The sequence below is a fragment of the Pollicipes pollicipes genome, unplaced genomic scaffold (assembly GCF_011947565.3).
Source record: "Pollicipes pollicipes isolate AB1234 unplaced genomic scaffold, Ppol_2.1 Scaffold_4881;HRSCAF=5763_pilon_pilon_pilon, whole genome shotgun sequence".
Taxonomy (NCBI): Eukaryota; Metazoa; Arthropoda; class Thecostraca; order Pollicipedomorpha; family Pollicipedidae; genus Pollicipes; species Pollicipes pollicipes.
The window spans coordinates 1098562-1105037 of NW_023596576.1; positions in this window are offsets into that span (position 1 = coordinate 1098562).

Consider the following 6476-nt stretch of genomic DNA (forward strand, 5'->3'; position numbering starts at 1 on the left):
CGGAAGTCTAACCGCGTGCAAAGCTGAGAGCTGTGACTGTCCGGCACAAAATTATGATGATGATGGCGATACGCTCGGTACTCATCCGATAAACCTGTACACAAAGCCGAGCTGCGGCAGGCACCAGAGCAGACTTGCGCGCGAGAGAGGGCGACCATGACCGCCGCCAATCGCATGGGGAACGCAGCCCGAGCACCAGTAAACACAATCACAGCTACAAATTCATTCCGAACCAGCTATCGACGCCGTTTGCTTGTCAGTTCCTCTACATCTCCAATTTGGCGTAGCTGCATGGGATATGATGCCGCAAAGAGTCAGAAGGATTTGTGAAACGCTGCTGCTGAAATAAAGACGTCAACGACAGCCCTATGGCTGCCGTATGTTACTAAGTTAAGAGGCCAACAGTATAGTTAAGAGCTACTCTATAATACTACACGAGCTAATATACAAGGTCCGTGATCACACTATTTGTCCTCGGCTTTCTGCAACAAAAACGTAGCAAAACCAAAAATTTCCAGGCATGACTAGCACCGCCTGGCGTACCTTCCCGACCCAGCGTTCAGACCCCCGTCAGCCGACGCGGATTGCAAGCGCAACCCGCCCCACTTGCCATCCCCGCGAGAACGGCTCGGGCGAACACCCAGCATTAGACGGCGGCGGGCACTAAGCGGCCGCGGTCCAGCGCGCGCCTGCCGTGACAGCAGCAGCACCACTAGATGACAGCGATAGACACGGACTCCGCACCACAGACCATCACCAGTTGCCATTATTTGGCGGCAAATTTGCCGGAAATTACCGGGGCCCGTCGTGTTCGGGACGGCGATCCCCGGCGATTCCCGTAATTGGCCTAATACGGCCGGCCGACTCGGTGGGCCCTCGGGACATTAAAAGGCAAACCGGATTATCGGCGGTAGCGAAATGCGGCCGTCGTCGCTGCCTCCTCCAATTTCGCCGGCTGTTCATTGTGGGCGCGGCATCGGCGACGCTCGCGCTGCACGCTGCGGCGAACGGCGGCGCGCCAGCCGCCGAGCACCGTCGGCTCAGCAGCGTCCGGCGGCGGCTCACAGTCACACACAGACCGTCACGACTACAGACGCCGCTAGCGAAACCGCATCTGGTCCCGTCTGGGTGACCCTTGGTGAGCTTGATGGTACTGGTGCGCTGCAGCATTGTCAAAGATATCGACTGGATATTAACGTAGGCTGGAGGTAACTGGGCGAGTAAAGTGGACTGCAATGAGCTCAATTGGGAAAATGGCGCAAGGAGTAGCACTCCAATCAGCCGTAAACGCATTAGAACAGCCGGGGCCATTTTCTGTGCAGCGAGGGTTCCCCAAAGGAGAAAGACAATGCTTTACTGAGAAACACTTCTGGCACAGAAACAGGCGTCAACACAGCGTATTACGTAAAACGGCGTTGCCACGGGGATGTTAGAGCTATGGGCCGGCAAGTCAGCGCATTTGCGGCTTGGGGGAAAAGGAACGTTCGTGTGTCAGCTGCCTCGTGTCGCGTGCTTTAAAAAAACCAACGGTATCCAACTGTAGGACTTTTTTTCCCTGACAGACGCTCACTGTATACGGCCCATTACATGACAATGTGGACCACAGGGATACGTGTCCTACAGACACGTCCTGCCAGAGGATGTACGGCCGCGGGCGCGGCTGTTAATTGGCACGGTGTTGGTATGCCACTTCCCGGGATATTTTTACCCCCCCTACGCCGTTGGCATTTTGCACCATAATTTCATAAAAACAGGCAGGGACGCATATTTTTGGAATATATTAAGCGTTCGGCACAAATCTTGTCGAACAGTGGGCATGGGTTATCCTAGGTCGAGTAAAAATGCATCATTAAATTGACCGACAACATAGGTTTTGGCTTTCAGGCCTGTCCAACCTACGACGGTGTTTCTTGAGGGATGTAGGGCTTAAGAGTTTTAATTATGTGTAATTGTTCACTATCGTTTAACATGTGAGGTCTTCCGAGATCACGTCGTAATAGCGTCCAAATTCACTTCCTTTAAACGAAATTGGTTCAGATTCCACCTGACGTTCAGGCATGCTGCGTTCACGGACTTCGCTCAGCTCATCACCTTCAGTTGGCATTATCAGCCTCGCAGTAGGGTCAAGTTCGTCTAGTTCAGCCCAGGATATGACAACATAACTTCACACCATCAGACGCTGAAAGCTGCTGTTTCCTGATAGTGTGTTTACTGTGCACTCATGATTATGTGGAACTGTATCTTGGCGACACAAAACCGCAGTGTCATTTACTGGCTACGTTTGGGTTTTTCCTCGAAAGACACAAATTTAATGTACCATTTACGGCTATAAACTGTAGATATCCTACAATAAATACTTTTCAATGCCTCCAAAATCGGTCTATGAAACATGCATCGTGTTTGCATTGAACTTGAACTCATACTTCCAATATGGACCCGTCTTGACTATGCGAGAGGCGACGTAGAAGGAGGACGGGGAGCAGAGTGAGCAGTTGTCCTCTCGTCCGGTAGACAGGGAGAAAGACTGTCCTTTGCTCTCCTCCGCCGAATGTTGGGAGTCTCTTTTTTAAACCTAACTGAATGTTTGGTAGCTACACATACACAAAAATTTAGATATAGAAGGCCTCCGCCGACTGAGCTTGGAAACTTAATTACGTATAGGGCTGCTGTTTTTTAAATTCAAACAAATTTGAAGCAAAAATTTAAACAAAGCCTAAAATTTAAGCCGAAATTTGGCCGCATCTGTATGAGTTTCGTATCGTTGTGTCATTTAACACCTCCGATATTGACCCACGATTTCAGTAAAACATTCTCGCCTGTTAGTACCATCTAGTTTCCGCAAAGGGGAGTATGTCGAATGCACTAGTTTCGTAAGATTTTTTTTGGCTCCAAGGGCCACAGTTGGAGGGTTTGGTCCAGGGTCAATGTCCAGGGCAGGACAATGAGTCATATGGAGCACTTGGAAAGCTTGGTAGCTTTCTGAGGCCACTTTTAGGCGGGGGCCGCGTGGTAATGGTTGGGGTATTGTCATAACAGCGCAAGTGGTTGGGCTGCACGATGCATATATTACATACACAGACGGGAGTAGTTCGAGCGTGCGGCTTTGATATGCTGCGGACGTCACAGTGGTGCTCTGCTAAGCCGTCTCAGCTCGACTGGTGACCTTTCAGGTCGACTGGTGGCCTGTTAGGTTCGACCGGTGACCTCTTAAGTCGCGTTAAAAATGGGAAGGTTGCTGCGGTCGGTTCTTACAGGGTATGCAGCTCACGCAGTTATTGAAGCGCGCGGTAATTTAACTTCACAATGAAGCTTGTCCAAGCACTTCTTCTTGCAAACAGCGAATGGACTAGTCTGTTGCATGACATGTTTCAAAACGAGTGTTTTCAAGCAGAGACTACCTCTTTACAACCATGCTAAAAACGTACCCCGATAGCGGCGGTGTTTAACCATAGGCATAAAACCAACTTCTCAAATTTTCATATATGTGCTGCAACAGTACGTGTTTTCCAAATATAAACGTACCTTATTTGGGCTTATAAAGAGCAAACCTAGGTTTTTCAAACCACACAGAATCATGCACGCCGGAATGACATGAACCGTATTTCATGACAAACTGTCATGGTATCTTAATGTCCTTCACATGCCGGTAACAGCTATGTCGTGTTGGAATCGTTAAATAAGCCTTTCGTTCGGCGTCATATGGATGTAAGCAAGCGCATTAATAGGCTCCTCCCTTTTCGTGAGCCGAGGCCAGTGAAGACCAGATGGTCAGAGCTCCAGGCCGCCTACTTGGAACACGTACAATAGCCTCGAACGTGGCTGCTTGCAGAACAAATGAAAACCCAAGGAACAATTCTAAACCAAAATATGCACACGGTTTCCAAACGTTTGCTTATTGTTCAGCCAATAATAATAAGCCCGCTAACTTTCAACAATAACTCTCCCGATGCATGACTTATTAACAATACAACAATTAGAAATGTTAAGGCGATTTCTGTCTAAAATCAGCCCTCGCGATGTTCTCTTTTCCAAGTTGGAGCTTTTGGGCGCGTCGACTGCAAATGGTTATCGAGTTAGAGAGAAACGACATATATAGTTTTGAGAAGTAGAAAAAAATGATGCTGTGTAGGTCTACTTGCGTTCTTTCAGCCTAAGCTGAGAACAAACACAGGCCAGTACCCTCAGGACGCCATCTGCGAGAAAGCCTTAGTTTGTCAAGAGGGCCCGCTTGAAAATGCTGCCCTGACCTCTAAACCCGCGGTGCCGCATCTTGGCCCTTCGGCCACCCCTGTCCCGCAATGCATGTTTAGGTGTTAAACGCCCGCTATAGATACGGCACATCTATCTATTTTTAGGGCTATTAACAGCATCAAAGCGCATGGGTGCATACAACTGAGCTAAAGGAAAAAGCTATGGAAATCTCTCGACACAACTTGCTCTGATATAGGACGGTGTCTGTGAACATATGCAAAGGTACATATTTCACGTAGCAGAAATCTGAGTGTATCTCGAAAAACTTTCGAATCTAGTTTGTTTCTTTGACCTGAACTGTGACGTCATCAGTCATTTCAACGCCAACAAATGGACATACACCGTGATCGTACGATCCAGGAGCATCTTTTGCCGCTTGGGTCACCTCGACTGGTTGATAGGTTCCTGAGTTACTCGGGGCGGGCGGCGGCAAAAGACGCGTGAAACGTGCCCTAGCAAACGCCCACCTAATCTACTTAATTCAGAGTCTCAACCATTTTATAATCAGCATTTAGTTCCGGGGCAGGGCGATCGCTCTGCATTTGCTGTCAGTCCGCGGACTGGGTCCAGCCGAGGGAAGCTCCACCAACGCCAGGTTCGTGCCCAGGACATTACACACGTGCTTGGTGCGCGTGCATCTGCCATCCGCGCAGTCCCGGTGCTTGCAAACCCCAGTACTAGCCACAAGACACCAGGCGTTCGGCATAAGCCATCACCCTGTGGTCGCCGCAGTCATAGGATTGGGATAATTTCCGTTGGTATTAAGCGGCTGCTTAAGTCACCGACCAGCCACTGATGGGAAGCCGGGGATGTCCTGTCCCGGCCTGGCGGCGTACCACCCACCTGACGTAGTCCGGCTTGCAGAGGATCATGCCTGACTTGATGAAGCAGGAGGCGCTGTCGGCCAGGTTGGTGCCGCAGCAGGTGCAGCGCAGACACGCCTCGTGCCAGAAGCGCTCCATCGAGTGGAGCATCGTCTTCTCCACGATGCGCTGGCCGCAGCCGGCGCACACCTTGGGCTCGCTCTCGTCGGCAGCGCCCGGACCGCCTCCCAGAGGGCCCAGCCGGCTCATCATGTTCACCTGGCTCATGTTCATCGTCAGCGCCATCTTGCCGGCGCTCAGCATAGGACTCTGCGGGCCGGCGGAGCCCCGCGGCGCGCCGGGGAACCCACCCCCGCCGCCGCCGCCTCCGCCACCGCCGACGTTGCCACCAGCGCCACTGCCGCCACCGCCACCACCACCGCCGGGCCCGCCGCTGCCGCCGCTGTAGCCGTAGTGGTTCGGCGGGTACACGGAGTTTCATCATCAGGTGCGGCAGGAGCTCAGAGGGCTAGTTCTTGGGCTGCCCAACACAGAAGGCACGGCATTAGCGGTCAGGATGGCATCGGCAACGCAAACAACTCGCTAATCATGGAGCGCGTGCAAAGATCCCCACCAGTGTGCCGCCCTGCAGGTCAATTATAAAACAGATGCTTGAAAGACCTTAACCGATTCGCCGCCATATGCTGCAACTGCGCTTCGACGCTACTGCCGTGACCTAGTTCATGTCATGCGCCGAAACTGTCGTCTGCGAGGATTCCGATGCACTGAAAAACGAAAATCAAAGGTGCACTCTTATTGGATTGTGACGCTATACGCCTTCACACCACCTGCGCCATACCATCTAACGCTACCACTCTCATACCAAAGTACAACAGCAGTTAAGCTACGTAGTGTGCTGAACGAATAGTTCGGCCGCAAATGGATGCAACCAAAGTAAGTTCAGTTGAACAAAGTCATACTGAGAGCAATAAGCATGGGCTTTGAAGATTGAAATGGATACAGCAATTTTAACCCGCTTTTAAGTTGAAAATCTGGTATCCTAAAGGCCAATTTTAGAAAACCTTCCACCCCGAATCGGATGCTCACAATCTAGATACAGTTCGGTAGAATATAATTCAGGCCCAGTTTTGGCAAGAGGCTACCGGACTGCCTCGAACGGAAAGCGACGTCGGCCCATCATCCGAAACAAAAACTACCACGCTGAAAAAAATACAGTTCTACTCACGTACATAACCCATACAGTATTATACACGAACACCAGAGTGCATACCGCGTCCTACACGAACACCAGAGAGCATACAGCATCCTACACGAACACCAGAGCGCATACATTATCCTGCATGGACATCACAGCACGTACAGTATCATGCACGGACACCAGAGCGCATACAGTATCATGCA